Source organism: Heterocephalus glaber, unplaced genomic scaffold (assembly GCF_053883595.1).
Source record: "Heterocephalus glaber isolate CG9 unplaced genomic scaffold, H.glaber_assembly_v1.0 deba00001613, whole genome shotgun sequence".
In the NCBI taxonomy this organism is placed as follows: domain Eukaryota; kingdom Metazoa; phylum Chordata; class Mammalia; order Rodentia; family Bathyergidae; genus Heterocephalus; species Heterocephalus glaber.
The window spans coordinates 719,131-742,150 of NW_028258384.1; the positions used below are offsets into that span (position 1 = coordinate 719,131).

The 23,020-nt window shown below is 38.3% G+C and overlaps 1 pseudogene; it reads right to left on the reverse strand.

The window, feature by feature from the left end:
* Positions 1-954: 954 nt before the first annotated feature.
* LOC101715797 (ADP-ribosylation factor-like protein 2-binding protein pseudogene) lies at positions 955-1,551 on the reverse strand (annotated as a pseudogene).
* Positions 1,552-23,020: the final 21,469 nt, after the last annotated feature.

Below are 23,020 nucleotides of genomic sequence, written 5' to 3' on the forward strand. Positions count from 1 at the left end.
TTTTGTTCTTGCAAAACACCTCAAACTTTAACCATGGTACAAAAGTAAGCAACATATTAGTACAGAAAAGCACATAGCTTATAGCTTATCCTTTAAAACTGGAATAGCCAAGTGAAGTGAAGAGGAATACAAACTCTTATTTGCATGGTAAAAAGTAAAATAAAAATCAGACATTAGGAATTGAGTATTGTTTTCTTCTCTGTAGAGATATGACCTGTGTTTTTAGGTCAGTAGTGGCCTACCAAAATTGTGCTACATCAGAGCCAACAGGTGGCCAGTAGAGTGACCACTGCCCCACTCATGCTGAACTGAACAAGAGAGAACCATGTTGGCAGGAGAGATTTGAACAGGAAGAAGAAATTGCAGAGTCTCTACCTACTCCAAAAGAAACCTAACAAAGTGTGTTATACAGAAAAAATTTTAAGCAAGCATGTAGGAACAAACTTAATGACAGCATGGTAGTTTTAGTCTGCTGTGATAGCAAGATTGCTTTAATACTCCCTAGCAAAACCCCACTGAGGCTAAAGGACTGAAAATCTGACCTGTGCAAAAAACAAAAAAAGAGTTATGAATACACAAAAGGACTCAATCAAACCCTGCAGGAACAGAGGGTTGGTGACAGTAGGGTCCTCTACACTGTTGACAGCCATATCAGTGTGCACAGGGCCTTGGGGTGGGGGGTTTGTCATGGGCTGGTTCCAGAGGAGATTGACTCAGAAACACCTGAGCAAGGTGTCCACACTAGCGGAGCACTAGAGTTACTGAATACAGGTAGGAATTTCAGGAGAAACAGGGCTGGAAGAGTCAGGTCATGTTTTTGACCCATCAATACTTAATGTGAATGAAGGACTGCAGAACATTCAGCCTTTCCAAGATGTGCTCTTCTGTTATCATCAGCTGGATTCTTTCTGAGCCTAATGAGCTGGTGACATCCAAAATGATCCCATCCATTACCTAGTACCATAGATTGCTCTGAAAAGCTGTCATAGTAGATGATTTGCACAATGATGTCACCACTAAGCCACTGTATAAATCCAGTCCTTGGCCTTCCTTTTTTGCTCTGCAGTCCAAAATCATTTCTTTAAAAGCCAGAAAATCTGTAAATATGAGCAGCATGTTGAGGATGTCACCAACACTTCATCTTTATGGTGTTCTAATTTCATCATGAAAGCTGCCATGTTGAATCCTGGGATGTCTTCCAGCAGCTGCTCCTTAGAAATATCTTCATTAAAAATGGATGTGTAGGTAAGTTTATTCTCCTCTGTATCTTCGAACTCCCGGTACAACTTGTCCATGACATTTCTCTGTAATACAGGTACTCATCATCCCTTATAATGTCCTCTAAATATCCAACATCCAATTGCAGCATCAAATTTTCCATCAGAGGTAGAGGAGGACAACACTAAGATCTCCTCTTCAAGGCTTTCATACTCACGTAGCGGTCTCTACATGTGTGGGGGTGTGTGCTCCAAGGTCTCTTACCATGCCTGCCCACAGCCCAAGCCCAGTCTTGGCTCTGCCTCATGGAGCCCACACCTGCATGGAGGGCATGGAGGCCAACTAGCATGGTAGTCCTTGATGCACATTCAGCTCAGCACTTCTGCACCAGAGGCCCTGTTCAGAGCTCCCTGCCTCTACCATCAGGCCAATGCTGTCACCACCATGGTCACAGCCACAGGTCTTGGTCACTTTCCTGTTGCTGAGACACAGTTCCCAACACGTGCAACTTTAAGGAAGACAGGCTTATTTTGGCTCACAGTTTCAGAAGTTTCAGTCCATAGATGGCTGGCTATAAGGTAGAGATGGCAAGGTGGAAGGGACTGGGTGAAGAAAAGCTGTTCCACTTATGTTGGCAAGAAAACAGAAAGAGAAGAGCCAGGAAGGGAGATTTGCCCTTCCATGTCACATCCCTCATGATCCACCTCTAGTCAGGCCCCATGTCCTAAAATCACATTCAGATATGGATTCATCAATCCACTGATGAGTAGCACCCCCATGATCCAATCACCTTCCAAAATCCCTTCCTCTGTGTGCATGAGAGGTTTTTTTGGGGGGGGGGGGAGAGTATGGAACTAAACCATAACAAGTGGCAAATGTGAGGAGCATCCTTGTCATGTTCCTTACTTTAGAAGATAAACCTAGTCTTTCACCATTCATATATTACCTATGAGTTTTGCATAAATGGTCATTACTATGTGGAGAAAGTTTCCCTTTGTTCCTAGGTTTTTAATTGATTTTTCATGAAATCATATTGATTTTTCAGATTTTATTAAATTTAACTCTGTCACATAAAATCATAAAATGAAAAATACAAAAACAAACGTTAAAAAAGATTATATCTTATAAGTAGTATACATGACAGTTTGTGTGCACTTACTTTAGTGCACAAAATGTTCTGTGCTTATCTGATCCACAGTTGAGCCTGTGTTGGTTTCTTGTTGCTGCCCAATTATCACATAATAGCTTCAAACATCACCCATTTATTTGCTCACAGTTATTAAGGTTAAAAGTCCAGGTATGTTCAGAGTTTTATTGAGCTGTATTGGTAACTAGAACTCAAGGTCTTTCTCTGAAGATGTTGGCAGAATTCACCTTTTTTTTCAGCTTCTTATAGTTGCAACATTGAGATCTTTATGTCCTTGCTAGTTTTATGGATGATACTCCCAGCTCCTGGTGGCACTCAACATTGTTTGCCATGTGACCCCTCCATTTTCAAGCCCTCCTGCACAGTGAATTCCCCTCATTCTTCTCTTATCAAGAATCTAGTCCAATGAAGGACTCTCCTGATTAGGGAAGGATTACCCTTCTGCATTAAATTCTAATTTGGCCCTTAAGTACATCTCTAAAATCCCTTCAAGCACCTATAGTAACTAGCAGATGATAAATTTGCAGAAGTTGGTTATTGCCTAGTATCTTAAAATCTACCTAGCATGGCCTGAGGCTTCCTCGTTTTTCACTGGATTACAGTTGGAAACCAAAGTTCAAATAAGTAAATTATAGTACATATTAATCATATACTTTGTGTGTATTTAGCCATGGAATTTCCCCTTAAGTCTTTGCTTTTCTTATGCTGCATGCCATTCTTACATGATTTGATATACTTTCTAACTGAAACTTCTAAATGTAAGAGGTAGGGCTTGGGGAGCTGGCCTAGGAGGGAACAAAGTCCAATAACATTTTGCTCAGTTTTATAACCAATCCTTACAAAGCCTAGAAATTTGGCGGGATAAAGAAGAACCAAGTTTTTCCCCAAGTGACTGGAAAACAGACACTTGTGCTTTTCTGTAAACTGAAGCCTATATTTTAAAAATGCACACATTTGTCCAGAAGACAATAAGCCTTTCCTTGAGTGCTGTTGGAATGCTTTTGGCAAGGACATTCTGAACAGAACCACAATGACTTAAGAAATAAACTGAGAATCAAAAATTAGATCATATCAAATTAAAAAGCTTCTCCACAGAAAAGGAAACAATTAACAGAGTGAAGAGATAACTTACAGAATGTGAAAATAATTTTGCCAAATATTGTTCTGACAGAGGAATATCTAGCATTAACAAAAAACTCAAAAAAATTAGACCTCACAAAATGAAAAACTCCAATTCAAAAATGGGCAGCTAAAATGAATGGCCACTTTTTAGAAGTACAAAAGACAAATGAATGCATGAAAAATGTTGAACATCATGGAAATTTAGAGAAATAAAATTTAAACTACATTGAGATATCATCTTGCCCCAGAAAAAAATGGCTGTCATCAAAAAAATCTAAGAGCAACAAATGCTTACATGGAAATATTGATGGAAATAAACTAGTACATCCACTATGAAAAATCAGTATGGTGGGCTGGGGATGTAGCTCAGTGGCTCTGCACCTGCCTAGAAAGCACAAGGTCCTGAGTCCGATCCCCAGTATTACAAAAAAAAAAAATCAATATGAAGATTCCTCAAAAATCTAAAAACAGAAATTCTATTTGACCCAGCTATCCTTCTTCTAGGTATCTTCACAAAAGATTTAAAGTAATCTTATTACAAGGATACATGAGAACTTTTATTTATAGCAGCACAATTCATGATAGCTAAATATTTTTATTTTTTTTGCTTAAATTAATTTTTTGGTACAATTTAGGTATACAATATGTTCACATTTAACATTGGGTGCTTGAAACTGTACATGATGTACGTTAGTTCTTATTTTTTCCCCATTACCTGTGCTCCCTTCACCCCCTCCACAGTTCCCTATTTACATAGACGTCATTTCCATTTTTTTCATTTTCTCATAATTTTTCCTTTCCCTTCTTTCCTTTCCCCTTCCCCTCCCACCACCACTACCCCTTTGGACCTTTCTTCCTATTTCAAATTATCAATTATTCATTTTAATCATTTTAACCCTTATTTACACTTTCAGTTTCTCACACTAGAGAAACTATTTGGTGTTTACACATGTGTGTACTATTTATTTCACTTAAGAGCATGGCCTCGATATGCATTCATTTAGCTATAAATGACACTTGTTTCTCATTCTTTATGGCTGAGTAGTACTCCATTTTATATTTTAAAAACCCTACATCTTCTTTATCCAGTTTCCAGTTGATGGAAATTTGGGCTATTTCCAAGTTTTAGCTATTAGGAACGGTGCCGCTATGAACATGGGTGTACATATATCACTGTGGTGTGATTCTTTTAATTCTTTTGGGAAGATACCCAGCAGGGGAATAGCTGGGTCAAATGGAACCTCTAGTCCTAGTTCTTTGAGGTATCTCCATGCTGATTTCCACAGTGGTTGCACCAGTCTACACTCCCACAAGCAATGGAGAAGGGTTCCTTTCTCTCCACACCCCGCCAGCATTAGTTATTGGTTGATTTCTTGATAGCAGCCATTCTTTCTGGGATGAGGTGGAATCTCAGTGTTGTTTTTATCTGCATCTCCCGAATGACCAGTGATGTTGAACATTTTTTCATATATTTATTTGTTGCTTTTACTTCTTTGTCTGAGAAATGTCTTTTCATTTCAGATGCCCATTTTTGAATTGGGTCTTTGAATTTGGGGGGTCTGATTTTTTTCAGTTCTTTATATATTCTAGATAGTAGTCCTTTGTCTGAGGTACAGCTGCCAAAAATTTTTTCCCACTTTGTAGGTTTTCTCTTAGCTCTGTTGGTGGTTTCTCTTGCAGTGCAGAAGCTTTTAAATAAGATGAAATCCCAGTTGTTGATTCTTTCTGCTAGTTCCCGTGCTACTGTGGTTTTGTTCAGGAACTCTTTTCCTATGCCACTGGCTTCAAGAGTTCTACATAACCTATCCTCCAGCAAGTTTAGTGTTTGTTTTAATATTTAGATCTTTAATCCACTTCAATCTTAGTTTAGTCCATGGTGATAGGTATGGGTCTAGTTTTAATCTTTGGCAGATTGAAATCCAGTTTTTCCAGCACCATTTATTAAATACACTATCTTTCCTCCAATGATGGTGTTTGGCTCCTTTGTCAAAGATGAGGTGGCTGAGTATGTCTGGAGTTGTTTCTGGATCTTCTAATCTATTCCACTGATCCTCAGGTCTGTTTCTTTGCCAGTACCATGCAGTTTTTATCACAGTGACCTTGTAATATAGTTTTAAGTCGGGGATTGTGATACTCCCTGCCACGTCTCTGTTGCCTAGAATTGCTTTTGCTATTCTAGGTCTCTTCTGGTTCTAAATGAATTTTTGGATTGTTTGCTCTAGTTCTGTGAAATATACCATTGGGATGTCAATCAGGATTTCATTGAATCTGTATAGTAGTTTTGAAAGTATGGCTAATTTCACTATATTGGTTTTTCCTACGCAGGAACAGGGGATGTCTTTCCATTTGCTTATATCCTCCTCAATCTCCTTTTTCACGGTGCTGTAGTTTTCAGCATAGAGGTCTTTTGCTTCCTTTGTTAGATTGATTCCTAAATATTTCATTTTCTTGGATGATATTGTAAAAGGAATTGTTTCCCTAATTTCTCTCTCAATGATTCTGCTATTTGTGTATAAGAAGGCTATTGTTTTTTGGGTGTTGACCTTATATCCAGCTACTCTACTGAATCTGTCAATTAAGTCCAGAAGTCTTTTGGTAGAGTTTTTTGAGTCTTCTATGTAAAGTATCATATCATCAGCAAATAATGACAGTTTAAATTCTTGCTTTCCTATCTTTATTCCTTTTATTTCTTTCTCTTGTCTAATTGCTGTGGCTAATGTTTCCAGAACTATATTGAACAGGAGTGGTGATAGTGGGCATCCTTGTCTTGTTCCTGATTATAGCATGGAAGTTTTCAGTTTTTGACCATTTAGTATGATGTTGGCTGTTGGTTTTTCACAGATAGCCTTAATCAGGTTGAGATAAAGACCTTCTATTCCAATTTTCTGTAGGGTTTTTGTCATGAATGGGTGTTGGATTTTGTTGAATGCCTTTTCTGCATCTATTGAGATGACCATATGGTTTTTGTCCTTGACTCTGTTAATATAGCATATTACATTTATTGATTTACGTATGTTGAACCATCCTTGCATCCCTGGGATAAATCTGACTTGGTCAGGGTGTATGATCCTCTTGATGACCCTCTGTATTCTGTTTGCCAGTATCTTGTTGAGAATTTTTGCATCTATGTTCATTAGGGAGATTGGCCTGTAGTTCTCTATTTGGGTTGGTTCTTTCCCTGGTTTTGGAATCAAAGTAACAGTTGCTTCCAGGAATGAATTTGGAAGCCTTGCTTCCCTTTCAATATCCTTGATGAGTTTAAAGAGTAATGGCGATAGTTCTTCTTTAAATGTCTTGTAGAATTCAGCAGTGAAGCCATCAGGACCTGGGCTTTTCTTTGTTGGTAAATTTTGTATTACATTTTCAATTTCACTCATTGTAATTGGGGTGTTTAGAATTTCTATATCTTCTTCATTTACCTTTGGCAATTTGTATGTATCTAGGAATCTGTCCGTCTCTTTTGTGTTTTCCATTTTATTAAAGTACAGGTCCTCAAAGTAGGTATTGATGATACTCTGGATTTCTGTTGGATCTGCTGTGACTTCACCTTTTTCATTCTTAATTGCATGGATTTGAGCCTTTTCCTTCCCTTTTTAAATAAGGTTGGCTGAAGGTTTATTGATTTTATTTATTGTTTCTTAAAACCAACTCTTTGATTCATTGATTTTTGTATCATTCTCTTACTCTCCATTACATTGATTTCTGCTCTGATCATTATAATTTCCTCTCTTGCATGAGCTGTGGGCTTGTTATGCTCTTCTTTTTCTAGAAGCTGAGGTTCTGCATTAGGTTGTTAATTTGAGTTCTCTCTGTATTTCTTTTTTTTAATTAAATTCTTTTATTGGTACATTGTTGGTATACAACACAATTACATTTCTCATTGGGAATTGTACCTTTACATAATGTATCTTGGTTCTTATTTTTTCCCCATTCCTAGCCCTCCCTTCACGCCCTCCACCCTTCCCTATTTACAAAGACTTTATTTCCATTTTTTCCATTTCTCATGATTTTTCCTTTCCCTTCTTTCCTTTCCCCTGCCCCTCCCACTACCCCTAACCCTTTAGACCTTTTCTTCCTATTTTACATTATCGATTATTCATTCTAATCATTGGTACATTTTAGGTATACAATATAATGACATTCATCATTGGAAATTTGCACCTTTACATAGTCTCTCTTGGTTCTTATTTTTCACCCTTGCCCAGCCCTCCCTTCAACCCCTCCAGTCTTGTTTACAAAGATTTTGTTCCTATTTTTCCATTTTCTCATATTAATCCCATTCCCTTCTATCCTTTCCCCTAGCCCTCCCACTTCCTTCCCCTTTGCCCCTTTTCTTCCTATTTCACATTACCTATTATACATTTTAGTCCTTATTTACACTTTCAGTTTCTCACACCAGAGAAACTATTTGGTATTTATACATGGGTGTTCTATTTATTTCACTTAGGAGTATCACCTCAATGTGCATCCACTTAGCTATAAATGTCCCTAATTTCTCATATTTTATGGCCGAGTAGTACTCCATTTTATAAAAAAAAAACACCCCACATTTTCTTTATCCAGTCTCCAGTTGATGGGCATTTGGGCTGTTTCCAAGTTTGAGCTATCACAAACTGTGCTGCTATGAACATGGGCACACATATATCACTATGGTATGATTCTTTTAATTCTTTGGGGAAGATCCCCAGCAGTGGAATAGTGGGGTCAAATGGGACTTCCAGTCCTAGTTCTTTGAGGTATCTCCATACTGATTTCCACAGTGCTTGCACCAGTCTACACTCCCACCAGCAGTGGAGCAGGGATCCTCTTTCCCCACAGCCCCACCAGCATTTTTTATTGGTTTATTTCATGATAGCACCCATTCTTTCTGGAGTGAAGTGGAATCTCAGCATTGTTTTCATTTGCATCTCTCGAATGACCAGGGATGTTGAACATTTTTTCATGTATTTATTTGCTATTTCTACTTCTTTGTCTGAGAAATGTCTGTTCATTTCAGATGCCCATTTTTGGATTTGGTCTTTAAATTTGGGAGGTCTGATCTTTTTAAGTTCTTTATAGATTCGAGATAGTAGACCTTTGTCTGAGGAAGACCAGGTGAAGATTTTTTCCCACATTGTGGATTGTCTCTTCACACTGCTGGTGCTTTCTCTTGCTGTGCAGAAGCTTTTTAATAAGAAGAGATCCCACTTGTTGATTGTTTGTGCTAGTTCATGGGCAACTGAGATTTTGTTCATAAAATCTTTTCCTACACCGATGTCTTCAAGGGTTCTACCTAACCTCTGTTCCAACTGGTTCAGAATTTCTATTTTAATATTTAGATCTTTAATCCATTTTGATTTTAGTTTAGTGCATGGTGAGAGATACAGGTCTAGTTTTAATCTTTGGCAAGTTGAAGCCCAATTTTTCCAGCACCATTTATTAAAGAGGCTATCTTTTCTCCAGTGAGGGTGTTTGGCTCCTTTATCAAAGATGAGATGGCTGAGTGTGTCTGGCGCTGTTTCTGCATCTTCTAATCTGTTCCACTGGTCCTCAAGTCTGTTTCTTTGCCAGTACCATGCTGTTTTTATCACAGTAGCTTTGTAGTATAGTTACAGGTTGGGGATTGTGATACCCCCTGCCATGTCTCTGTTACCTAGAATTGCCTTTGATATTCTGGGTCTCTTCTTGTTCCAAATGAATTTTTGGATTGTTTTCTCTAGGTCTGTGAAATATGCTTCTGGGATCTTAATTGGAATTGCATTAAATCTATATAGCAGTTTTGGAAGTATGGCCATTTTCACTATATGAATCCTTCCTACCCAGGAGCAGGGGATGTCTGTCCATTTTCTGATATCATGTTCAATCTCTCTTTTCAGAGTGCCATAGTTTTCAGAGAAGAGGTCTTTGATTTCTTTTGTTAGGATGATTCCTAGGTATTTCAGTTTTTTAGATGCTATTGTGAAAGGAATTATTTGCCCTATTTCTCTCTCAGTGAGTCTGTCATTGGTGGAGAGGAAAGCTATTGATTTTTGTGTGTTGACCTTGTAACCAGCTACTTGACTGAATTTGGTTATTAAGTCTAGAAGACTTTTGGTGGAGTTCTTGGGGTCTTCTATATAGAGTATCATGTCATCTGCAAATAATGACAATTTGACTTCTTCATTTCCTATCTTTATTCCTTTTATTTCTTTCTCTTGTCTAATTTCCATGGCTAATGTTTCCAGAACTATATTGAACAAGAGTGGTGAAGTGGACATCCTTGTCTTGTTTCTGATTTGAGTGTGAAGGATTTCAGTTTTTGACCATTTAGTATGATATTGGCTGTTGGTTTTCATAGATGGCTTCTATCAGTTTGAGGTAGAGACCATCTATTCCAATTTTTTTGTAGGGTTTTTATCATAAATGCATGTTGGATTTTGTCAAATGCTTTTTGTGCATCTATGGAGATAATCATATGGTTTTTGTCCTTGGCTCTATTGATATAGTGTATTACACTGCTTGATTTCCATATATTGAACCATCCCTGCATCCCTGGGATGAATCCCACTTGATCAGGGTGTATATCTTCTTGATGATCTTCTGCATTCTGTTTGCCATTATCTTATTAAGGATTTTTGCATCTATGTTCATTACTGAGGTTGGCCTATAGTTGTCTTTTTCAGTTGAGTCTTTCTCTGCTTTGGGGATCAAGGTGATGCTTGCTTCCAGGAATGAATTTGGGAGTATTGCTTCCCTTTCAATTTCATTGAAGAGTTTAAACAGTAGTGGCAGCAGTTCCTCTCTAAATGTCTTGTAGAATTCAGCAGTGAAGCCATCAGGGCCCAGGCTTTTCTTAGTTGATAAGTTTTTAATTACATTTTCAATTTCATTGGTTGATATTGGGTTGTTCAGAAGTTTTAGGTCTTCTTCGTTCAACATTAGTAATTCATATGTATCTAGGAATCTGTCCATTTCTTCTGTGTTGTCCATCTTATTGGCGTATAGGTTCTGGAAGTAGGTATTGATGATCCTCTGTATTTCTGCTGGGTCCATTGTGATTTCACCCTTTTCATTCCTCATTGCATGGATTTGGGCCTTTTCTTTCCTTTATCTGATAAGGTTGGCTAAGGGTTTGTCAATTTTGTTGACTCTTTTGAAGAACCAAATCTTGGCTTCATTGATTTTTTGTATCGTTCTCTTAGTCTCCATTGCATTGATTTCTCCTCTGATCTTCATAATTTCCTCCCTTGTATGAGCTCTGGGGTTGTCCTCCTCTTCTTTTTCTAGAAGCTTGAGGTTCAGCATCAGGTTGTTTAATTGGGTTCATTCTGTTTTCCTAATATGCATATTCACTGCTATGAATTTCCCTCGTAAGACTGCTTTCATTGTGTCCCATAGATTCTGATATGTTGTATTGTCATTGTCATTTAATTGAAGGAACTGTCTGATTTCTTCTTTAATTTCCTCTGTGACCCATTGGTTATTCAGAAGTGTGTTGTTCAATTTCCACGTGTTTATGAAATTTTTCCAGTTTCTTTTGCTATGGATGTCCAATTTCATGGTGCTATGGTCTGATAATATACAGGGGATAACTGCAATTCCTTTGCACTTACTTAAACATGTTCTATGTGTGAGTATGTGGTCTATTTTTGAGAATGACCCATGTGCAGCTGAGAAGAATGTGTATTCTGATTTTGTGGGGTGGAAGACTCTGTAAACATCTGTTAAGTTCATTTATTCAAGAGTTCATTTGAGTTCTAGTATTTCATTACTTATTTTTAGTCTAGTTGATCTATCTATTTGTGACAGTGGGGTGTTGAGGTCCCCCACTACAATTGTATTAGTGCATATATGACTTATCATGTCCATTAGTACTTGTTTTATATAGTTGGGTGCACTAGTGTTTGGTGCATAGATATTTATGTATGTCATCTCTTCCTCTTGGATTCTTCCCTTTACAAGGATGTAGTGTCCTTCTTCATCTCTCTTAATCAGTGTTGGTTTGAAATCTACTTGATCTGCCAAAAGAATAGCTACTCCTGCTTTTTTTCAGGTTCCTGTTGCATGGAGGATTGTTTTCCACCCTTTAACTTTCAGTCTATGAGTTTCCTTTGGAATTAAGTGTGTTTCTTATATGCAGCATATTGTTGGATTTTGCTTCTTGACCCATTCTGCCAGTCTATTTCTTTTGATTGGTGAATTGAGACCATTAACATTGATGGTTATAACTAAAACGTATTGACTTGTCATTGCCATGACTTTTTCTTTTTGTTGGGTTCTCCCCCTTTACATTCAATTTCTTGTCATGCCAGATGGGTTCATTCTGCTTTGCTTCCTCGGGTTGTGTTCCTCAATGTCTGTTCCTAGGATATTGTGTAAAATTCTTTGGAGTGCTGGTTTGGTATTCACGAAGTTCCTAAGGTGCTCTTTGTCATGAAAGTATCTTATTTCTCCATCCATTTTGAAAGACAGTTTTGCAGGGTACATCAATCTGGGTTGGAGGCTGTTTTCTTTTAGGGCTTGGAATATGTCACTCCAAGCTCTTCTTGCCTTGATAGTTTGTGTAGAGAAGTCTGCTGTGATTCTGATGGACTTTCCTTTCTATGTGATTTGTTTCTTTGACTGCTTGGAGAACTTTGTTCTTCTGTTGTGTTTCTGGAATCTTAACAATTATATGCCTATGTGTAGATTTTTTTTGATCGAGGCTATTTGGAGTCCAATATGCCTCACTTATCTGTATGTCAAGCTCTTTTCCCCTGCTTGGGAAGTTTTCTGCCATTATTTCTGTGAAGATATTTTTCATGTCATCTCCACTCTTTCCTGTTTCTTCATTGAGCTCCATCAGTCTTATGTTATTCTTCTTTGCATCATCTAGCAGCTGCTGGATTGATTTCTCATGTTCCCTTATAATTTTGAAGCAATTTTTCTTTTCCTGGTCACTAATTGCAATCTTATCTTTTATATCTGAAATTCTGTCCTCACATTGGCTCATTCTGCTGTGTAGACTTTCAATGGAGTTTTTCATGTCCTGGAAATCTATTTGCATCTGTTTTATGGATTCCATTTGTTTCTTATGTTGGGATTCCATCATGTTCCTCAGCACCTCTCTAGATTTATGAATCATGTCTTGCACTAGGGGCACAATTTCTCCTGTTATCTGAGAAATTATTTCTGATTTCATTTTTTCCAGATCCCCTTTTGTTGCCAGTTCAGTGGGTCCAAGTGCTTGAGTATCAGAGTGTTCCATCTCATTTCCCTTTGGGGTTGCTGTAGGTGATCTGGAAGTCTGGTTTTGAGACTTATTTATGTGTTTTCTCATTTCGACTTGTGGGGGGTGCTGTTAGTGCCTGCACAGATTATGTCCTCTGAGCTGGGAGAGGTGGGACAGGGGCCGGGAGCAGTGGTAGGGATGGTGACCCAAAAACCCTTTCCTCTGGGCTGGGATCAGCGGGAGGGATGGTGGCCAGGATGCACCTTCCTCTGGACCAGGAGCAGTGGGATGGCACCTCAGAAGCCCTTACCTCTGGGCCAGGAGCAGTGGGAGGGTTGGTGGCCCAGAAGCCCCTTCCTCTGGGCCAGGAGCAGCGGGACAGAAGGTGGCCCAAAAGCCCTTTCCTCTGGCTTGGGAGCAGCAGGAAGGATGGTACCCAGGAAGCCCCTTCCTCTGGACCAGGAGCAGTGGGACGGCGGCTCAGAAGCCCCTTCCTCTGGGCCAGGAGCAGCGGGACTCAGTACCTTGGTCTGGTGGTCTGGTGTCCTCTGCCTCTTTATAGTATGGAAACAGGTGGCTGCCTGTCTGCAGCGTGGTGATTCCGCGTCTTCCACATGACTTGGGACCTCGATAGGACATGCACAGATCTGCCTGTCTGCAGCGGGTTGATTCGGCATGTCCCGTGCCACTCGGGATCTCGGTAGGGCATGGGCAGACCTGTCTGTCTGCAGCGGGGTGATTTGGCATCTTCTGTGCCCCTCAGGACCTTGGTAGGGCTTGCACAGACCTGCCTGTCTGCAGTGGGCTGATTCGGCGTGTTCTGTGCGACTCAGGACCTCGGTAGGGCATGGACAGACCTCCTCTCTGTTTTTCTAATATGTGCATTCACTGATATGAATTTCCCACATAGAACTGCTCTCATTGTGTCCCATAGATTCCTGTATGTTGTATTGGCATTTTCATTTACTTGTAGAAACTAATTTCTTTAATTTCCTCTGTGACCAGTTGGTTGTTCAGGAGGGTGTTATTCAATTTGCATGTGTTTGTGGGGGTTTTGTGGTTTCTTCTGCTTTTGATCTCCAATTATATTACACTATGGTCTGATAATATACAGGGGGTAACTTCAATTCTTTTGCATTACTTAGACATGTCTTATGAGCTAGCATGTGGTCTATTTTGGAGAATGACCCATGTGCAGATGAAAAGAATGTGTATTCTTAATTTGTGGCATGGAACACTCGTAAAGATCTATTAAGTCCATTTGTTCAATAGCTTGGTTCAGTTCTAGAATTTTGCTGTTAATTTTTTGTCTAGATGATCCGTCTCTTTGTGATAGTGGGGTATTGAGTTCCCTCCTACAATTGTGTTAGTGCTTATTTAGTTTTTCATGTCCATTAATATTTGCTTTGTATAGTTGGGTGCATTCATACTTGGTGCATATATATTTATGATTGTCATCTCTTCCTCTTGGAATGTTCCCTTCATAAGGATGTAGTGACCATCTTTGTCTCTCTTAATTAGTTTTGGTTTGAAATCTACTTTGTCTGCAAATAAATTGCTAGCCCTGATTTTTTCTGGGTTCCTGTCATGTGGAGAACTGTTTTCCATCCTTTTACTTTCAGTCTATGAATTTCTTTGTAAGTTGGGTGTGTTTCTTATATATAGCATATTGTTGGATTTTGCTTCTTAGTCCATTCTGCCATTCTATTTCTTTTGATTTGTGAATTGAGGCCATTAACATTGATGCTTATAATTGATAGATACTGACTCATCTTTGTCATGATATTTTACTGTTGTTGGCTCTTTTAGTTTTTATTTTCCTCCTTTCCCTTTAGTTTCTTACCTTGCCCAATGGCTTCCCTGTGTTGAGCTTCATGGAGTTGTGACCTTCCTTTTCTTTTTCTAGGATATTGTTTATAATGGTTTGGAGTGCTGGTTTGGTGTTCATGAAATTTCTCAGGTGTTGTTTTTTGTGGAAGTATCTAATTTTCCCATTGAGTTTGAAAGATAATTTTGCAGGATACAACAGTCTAGGTTGGAAGTTATTTTCTTTTAGGGCTTGAAATGCTTACTCGAATCTCTCCTTGACTTAAGGGTTTGTGTTGAGAAGTCTGCTGTGATTCTGATGAGCTTTCCTTTTTAGGTGATTTGTTTCTTTTCTCTAACTGCTTGCAGGATTCTCTTCTTCTCTTGGGTTTCTGGGATCTTGACTATTATATGTCTAGGTGTTGTTGTTTTTTTATCGTGGATAGTTGGAGTTCTATATGCCTTACTTATATGTATGTCCAATTTTGTACCTCTGTCTGGGAAGTTTTCTACTATTACTTCTATGAAGAGTTTTTTTTAATGTCAATTGTACTTTCTCCTGCTCTTTCATGTCTTATGTTATTCTTCTTTGCATCATCTAGCAGCTGATAGATTGATTTCTTATGATCTCTTACTATTTTGAAGAAATCTCTGTTGTCATGGTTATTAATCTCAATCCTGTCTTTTATATCTGATATTCTGTCTTCATATTCCCTTAATCTGCTGTGCATACTTTTAATGGAGTTTTAATCTCCTGGATATCTGTTTGAATCTGTTTTTTGGATTAGATTTCTTTCTTATGTTGGGTGATCATGGTTTCCATTTCTTTCTTATGCTGGGCATTCATGGCTTCCAGCATGTTTCTGAGCTCATCTATTTTTTTTTTATCTGTTTCTGTTCTAGAGACTGTAATCATGTCTTTCACTCTACTCACTAACTCTGTAGTTACCTGGGAAATTATTTCTGTTTTGAATTTTTCTAAAGCCTCATTCATCTGGTTTGTTACTTCCTGTGCTATCAGTTCAGGGTGTCCAGGTGGTTGATTAGCAGACTTTTCCACCTCATTTCCCCCAGAATTTACCCTTGGTGGGTTGAAAGTCTGACTTTGTGCCTTCCTTAAATGTCATCTCATTTTTGCTTTTGGTACTGCCCTTGGTTTAATTCCTGGGTTGATACTTTAAAAATTGCTTATTGCAAGTATCTTTGTTGCCTGTAATTAGAGCCCTTATGGAATGATTGCTTCTCAGAGGTGTCTTCCAGATATAGCTGGTCTTTAGGTTTTTAGTCTCTACTGTCTCTGTGGCTGTCTCATTTTCATTATACCAGGAAGAAAAACTGATTAGATCAATCACAACACCTTAGCCCAAGTGATAGAATCAGCAAAACAATAGCATCAAATACCTCTTAGAAAATGACAATTTGTGGTAGTTATTAATCTATCACCTTTAACTGTGTGAATTAAATCAAAATCGAGGACCAAGAAAACATATGTTTATAATGCATAAACTCTTCAATATAGCAGCTTTACCCTTCAGGATGGGGAGTTAGTAGGAGTTGGGGAGGGAGGGATAGACAGGTAGAAGGATAGGGGAGGATTAGCATTTAGGCCAGAGGACACAGGCAAGAGAAGCAAAAAGAGAAGATAAGAAAAATACAGAAGATATCTGAATTAGGGCCAGAACAGGAACAAAAATGGAGATGAAGAACCATGTGGGACAGCAAGATAATGAGTGTGAGAGAGAGAGAAATGAAAGAGAAAAGAAAGAAAAAAAGAGAGAGAAATAAAAATTTTAAAAGAGTAGGAAAAAATTTAAAATAAGATAATAAAACAATAGTAATAGTTTTGAAAATAACAAAAATGAAAATGAAAGACTTCCTTCAGGGTATTTCTCTGCTGTCACAATAGACAACATGTGCAGCAGTGTGCAGATATAAGTCAATGAGTCTCAGCAAGCCAGTCACAGACCTGTGGGATTCAGGCAGATTTCTGGCTGCAAGTCCCAAGTTGAGCTCCCTCTCCTCCTGGAGGGTGGAATTCTGCAAGGTTCTACTGCAGGTTCTAGCTGCCCTTCCCCTGAAGATAGTCCATGTTCCAATCGGATGTGATGATCCCTCCAACTTACCAAATACGATGGTCTGGTGTCCCCTGTGTCTTTGTAGTGTGGAACCAGGTGGTGGCACAGTCAGGAGGCCAGAGGTGGCAGGGAGCTGCAGGTGCCCACGCAGCTATGCAGGTCACTGCCATGGGCATGGTGAGTGGCAAGCGTCCTCACCTTCTGGCTGGTCACTGGTGGGTGTGGTACAGGTTGGATGGAGTGGGGCTCCTGGCAGCCCAACACCCCTCTCTCTGGTGGGCTAAGTGGGTCACCACCATGGGCGTGGCCAGGCTATATGCTTAAGTGAAATAAGTAGGACACAGTAGTAAATACTGAATAATTTCTCTGGTGTGAAAAACTGAAACTGTAAATAAGGGCCAACAGGTATAATAGATAGTGTGATGTAGGAAGAAGAGGGGCAAAGGGGAAGGGGAAGGGGAAGGGGGATGTGGAGGGGAAAGGAAAGCAGGGAATGGAATTAATATGAGAAAATGAAAAAAATGGAAACAAAGTCTTTGTAAATAGGGAGGGGTGGAGGGGTTGAATGGAGGGTACAGGAATGGGGAACAATATGAACCAAGGTATATTATGTAAAGGTACAAATTTCCAATGATGAATGCCATTATATTGTGTACCTAAAATGTAGAAATGAAATTAATTTTTAAAAAGACCAGTAACTTAAATTGGTCACACACACACATATACACGATCCACAAAGCATTCTCCTTTCTTTGTAAAGGTTTTATGATGTACTGTTATCATTAACTAGTCTTTTACCATGAAATTTAAATGGCTAATTATGAAAAATATTTCTAAGACCACTCTTCTACCATTAAGACTGAGGTGATATTAGGGATAGTATTAATTTCATCTTCTGATCTTTTTTGGCAAATTTGATGACCTTGACAGCTCCAGTAGCCTTGTTGTCTACTGCTTTGGTGGCTCTGATAGCAACTATTTTTCTCATATCATGAACAGGAAAAGGATCCAGAGGAAGATAATTAGAGAAACTCTCAACACACATGGGTTTGCCTGGAACCATATCATGAGAGCAGCCTCAGTGGATTTTAACAATTTAGGAACATTTCCTGGTTTCTTACCAGACCACTGATCAATCTTTCCTATCAGCTTAGTACATCTGCAAGCAATGGGATCTGCGTGTCAGTCTAGTACCAGGGCATAGCCACCACTAATTTGGCCTGAATGGTTCTGGATAATGACTTCAGGAGTGAAACCAATGTTTGCATTGATAGATCAGTTTTGCTGTTACCACCAACATTGCCATGATTAACATCTTTGAGAGACATGTTATTGGCACTGAAGCCCACATTGTCCCCAGAACAACTTTACTCAAAGCTTCATGGGGCATTTCAACAGACTTACCTTCAGTTCTGACATTGACTGAATCAAAGGTGACCACCATGCCAGTTTTGAGAATACCAGTCTCCAGTTGCTAACACCGACATTAACAATGCTGGAAAGTCAGATGCAAAGGGTTATCAGTTCAGCAAGTTGGTAGTAGCATGCAATCCAAAGCTTCATGTCGTGTGGCTCTACTAGCATTTCCAGCTTTATTAGTGACTTTAAAACCTTTGAACCAACACTTGTTAGCATTTGGCTTGAACATGTCACCAGTCCAACCAAAAGTTTGCACAAATGCTACTGTTAGGGTTATAGCCAATTTTCTTAATGTAGTTCCTGACTTCCTTAATGATTTTCTTGTATCTTTTCTAGATGTAGGGCAGCTCAGTGGAATCCATTTTGTTAACATTAACAATTAGTTGTTTCTCACCCTGTGTGTAAGGCCGAGGGCTTTCTCAAAGGTCTGCCCATTCTTGGAGATAGCAGGTTCAAATTCACCAACACCAGGAGCAATAATCAGGACACCACAGTAAGCCTGTAATCATGTTTTGGATAAAGTCTCTGTGTCCTGGAGCATCAGTGATAGTCACATAATACTTGCTGGTCTCAAATTTTCACAAGGAGATATCAATGGTTATGTTAGTTACCTTTCTCTCATTGCTGAGAAAAAATACTCAACACCCCAAGTTAAAGGTGAAAGGGCTTATTTAGCTCACAGTTTGCAGAAGTTTCAATCCATAATCAGCTGGCTCCAAGGCAGAATGGCACATGGCAGAGGGCATCACAGAGGAGAAACAAAACAGTTCATAATGTGCACAAGGTAGCAAAATCAAGAGACCTTAACGGTATCTCCATCCCCTTTATATCTTATTCAGATTACCTGGGGTGGGTAGTACTCACCCTAATCCTAGTGCCCTCAGGCCTAGTCCCACCATGAATCAATCACACACCCTAGATTCAGCCACCTCCAAAATAGCCTATGACTACATGAGGCTTTGAGGGGACATCTAGACACAAACAATAACAGTGGTAATGCCACACTGATTTGCAACTTTCAGTTTATCCAAGATGTAGTTGTATCTCAACAGCTTTCTTTTCAGAACTTTCAATGGTTCTGTTGTCCATGCCATCACATTTGTAGATCAGATGGTCAGTAGAGATGGACTTGCCTGAACTGATGTGTTCAATGACAATGATATTTATGTGAGTCCTGTCTTTTTCAGTTTTGGGTTTTGTTTGGTGGTGGTTTTCATTATACATATGCACTACCAGCAAACCCATTGTAAAAACACCAACCAAACTATAGTAAAGTGGATGCATTATATTTTGTTTCCACAGTAATATACTAATATTCCAGTTTTCCTATTTCCTCAAAAATTGTTGTTGTCTGTCTTGTTTTACATTTTTAAAAATTATAGGCATCCTATAGGTAATCCTTGTTATAGGAGAGCAGTGTTGTCTTGTTGTTTTGATTTTTCATTTCCTTATTTGATAATGATGTTAAACATATTCTCATATGATTTTTGGTCATATTTTTTAATATGCATTTTTACCTTTGGAAAAATGTCTTTCATAATTATTTGCCAATTGTAAATTGAATAGTTTATCTGTTTTTAATTAATTATACTGGTACATGTAAGGTAAATAATATAATGATATTCATCATTGGAAATTTGCACCTTTACATAATACATCGTGGTTCTTATTTTTTCCCCATTTCCCTGCCCACCCTTCAACCTCTCCACCCCTCTCTATTTACAAAGACTTTGTTTCCTTTTTTTCTTTTTCTCATATTAATTCCATTCCCTTCTTTATTTTCCCTTACCCCTCCCATTTCGCCTTCCCCTTTGCCCCTTTTCTTCCTATTTCACAATATCTATTATACTTTTTAGTCCTAATTTACACTTTCAGGTTCTCATGCTAGAGAAACTATTTGGCATTTACACATGTGTGTCCTATTTATTTCACTTAAGAGTATTGCTGCAATATGCATCCACTTAGCTATAAATGTCTCTAGTTTCTCATTCTTTATGGCTGGGTAGTACTCCATTTTGCAAAAAAACACATCTTCTTTATCCAGTCTCCAGTTGATAGGCAGTTGGGGTGTTTCCAAGTTTTAGCTATTATAAACTGTGTCACTATATACATGGGTGAGCATATATCACTGGTATGATCCTTTTAATTCTTTTCGGAAGATACCCAGCAGAAGGATAGCTGGGTCAAATGGGACTTCCAGTCCTAGATCTTTGAGGTATCTCCATATTGATTTCCACAGTGGTTGCACCAGTAAACACTCACACCAGCAGTGGAGTAGGGTTCCTCTTTCCCCACAGGCCTGCCAACATTTGTTACTGGTTGATTTCATGATGGCAGCCATTCTTTCTGGAGTGAGGTGGAATAGCAACATTGTTTTCATTTGCATCTCTCAAATGACCAGTGATGTTGAACATTTTTTCATATGTTTATTTGCTGCTTTTATTTTTTGTCTGAGAAATGTCTGTTCATTTCAGATGCCCATTTTTGAATTGGGTTTTTATATTTGGGAGGTCCGATTCTTTTGAGTTCTTACATATTCTATATAGTCGGAGGAACAGCTGGTAAAAATTTTTCCCACATTGTAGGTTGTCTCTTAGCTCTGTTGGTGCTTTCTCTTGCAGTACAGAAGCTTTTTAATAAGAAGAGATACAAGTTGTTGATTCTTCATACTAGTTCCCATGCTACTGAGGATTTGTTCATAAAGTTTTTTTCCTATGCCATTGTGTTCAGGAGTTCTACTGAACTTATCTTCCAGCAAGTTTAGTGTTTCTGTTTTAATGTTTAGATCTTTAATCCACTTCCATTTTAGTTTAGTTCATGGTGAAAATAAGGGTCTACTTTTAATCTTTGGCGAGTCAAAATCCAGTTTTTCCAACACCATTTATTAAAGAGGCTATCTTTCCTCCAGTGAAGTTGGTTGACTCCTTTGTCAAAGATGAGATAGCTTAGTATGTTTGGAGTTATTTCTGCATCTTCTAATCTATTCCACTGATGACTGGATCTGTTTATTTGCCGGTACCATGCAGTTTTTATTATAGTGGCTTTGCAGTGTAGTTTCAAGTCGGGGATTGTGATACCCCCTGCCATGTCTCTGTTGCCTAGAATTGCTTTTGCTATTCTGGGTCTCTTTTGGTTCCAAATGAATCTTTGGATTGCTTTCTCTAGTTCTGCGAAATATACCATTGGTATGTCAATCAGGATTGTGTTGAATCTATATAGTAGTTTTGGAAGTATGGTCATTTTCACTATATTGGTTCTTCCTACCCAGTAACAGGGGATGTCTTTCCATTTTCTGATATCCCCTTCAATCCCTTTTTTTCAGAGTGCTGTATTTCTCAATGCAGATGTCTTTTTTTGACCATTTAGTGTGATGCTGGCTGTTGGTTTTTCATAGATAATCTTTATCAAGTGGAGATAAAGACCCTCTTCCAATTTTCTGTAGCGTTTTTATCATGAATGGGTGTTGGATTTTGTCAAATGCTTTTTCTGCATCTATTGAGATAAAAATATGATTTTTGTCCTTGACTCTGTTAATATAGTGTGTTACAATTATTGATTTACATATGTTGAACCATTCTTGCATACCTGGGATAAATCCCACTTGGTCAGGGTGTATGACCTTCTTCATGAGCCTCTGTATTCTGTTTGCCAGCATCTTGTTGAGGATATTAACATCTATCTTCATTAGGGAAATTGGCCTGTAGTTCTCTTTTTTGGTTGGGTCTTTCCCTGGTTTTGAAATCAAAGTAATACTTGCTTCCAGGAATGAATTTCCTGTTCAATTTCTTTGAAAAGTTCAAAGAGTTCTCTCAATATCTTGTAGAATTTAGCAGTGAAGATATCAGGGCCTGGGCTTTTCTTAGTTGATAATTTTTTTAATTATGTTTTCAATTTTGTTGATTGATATTGGGTTGTTTAGAATTTTTAGGTCTTCTTCATTCAACTTTGGTAATTCATACATGTCTAGGAATCTATCCATTTTTTCTGTGTTCTCCATCTTATTGGCATATAGGTTATCAAAGTAGATATTGATGATCCTTTGGATATCTGCTGGATCCATTGTAATTTCACCCTTTTCATTCCTAATTGCATGGATTTGGGCCTTTTCTTTCTTTCTGTTAAGGTTGGCTAAGGGTTTGTCAATTTTGTTGATTCTTTCGAAGAATCAACCCTTGGCTTCATTGATTTTTTGTATCATTCTCTTAGTGCCCATTGCATTGATTTCTGCCCTGATCTTTATAATTTCCTCCCTTATATGAGGTTTAGATTTGTTCTGTTCTTCTTTTTCTAGAAGCTTGAGGTTCAGGATCAGGTTGTTTATTTGAGCTTGCTCTGTTTTCCTAATATGAGTATTCATTGTTATGTATTTCCCTCATAAGACTGCTTTCATTGTGTCCCATAGATTCTGATATGTTGTATTAATAGTTTCATTTAATTGTAGAAACTGTCTGATTTCTTCTTTAATTTCCTCTGTGATCCATTGGTTATTCAGAAGTTTGTTGTTCAATTTCCATGTGTTTATATAATTCTTGTGGTTTCTTTTGCTATTGATTTCCAATTTCATCTCACTATGATCTGATAATATACAAGGGATAACTTCAATTCCTTTGCATTCACTTAAACATGTTCTATGAGCGAACATGTGGTCTATTTTGGAGAACCCATGTGCAGCTGAAAAAAATGCGTATTCTGATTCTGTGGGTTGGAACACTCTAAACATCTGTTAAGTTCATTTTTTCAAGAGTTTGAGTTCTAGTGTTTCGTTGTTTATTTTCTGTCTACTTGATCTATCTATTTGTGACAGTGTGTTATTGTAGTCCCCCACTAGTATTGTATTAGTGCTTATTTGATTTTTCATGTCCATTAATACTTGTTTTGTATAGTTGGGTACACTATTATTTGTTGCATATATATTTGTGATTGTCATCTCTTCCTCTTGGATTTTTCCCTTTACTAGGATGTAGTGTCCTTCTTTGCCTCTCTTAATCAGTGTTGGTTTGAAATACATTTGATCTTCAAAGAGGATAGTTACTCCTGCTTTTCTTTGGGTTCTTATTGCATGGA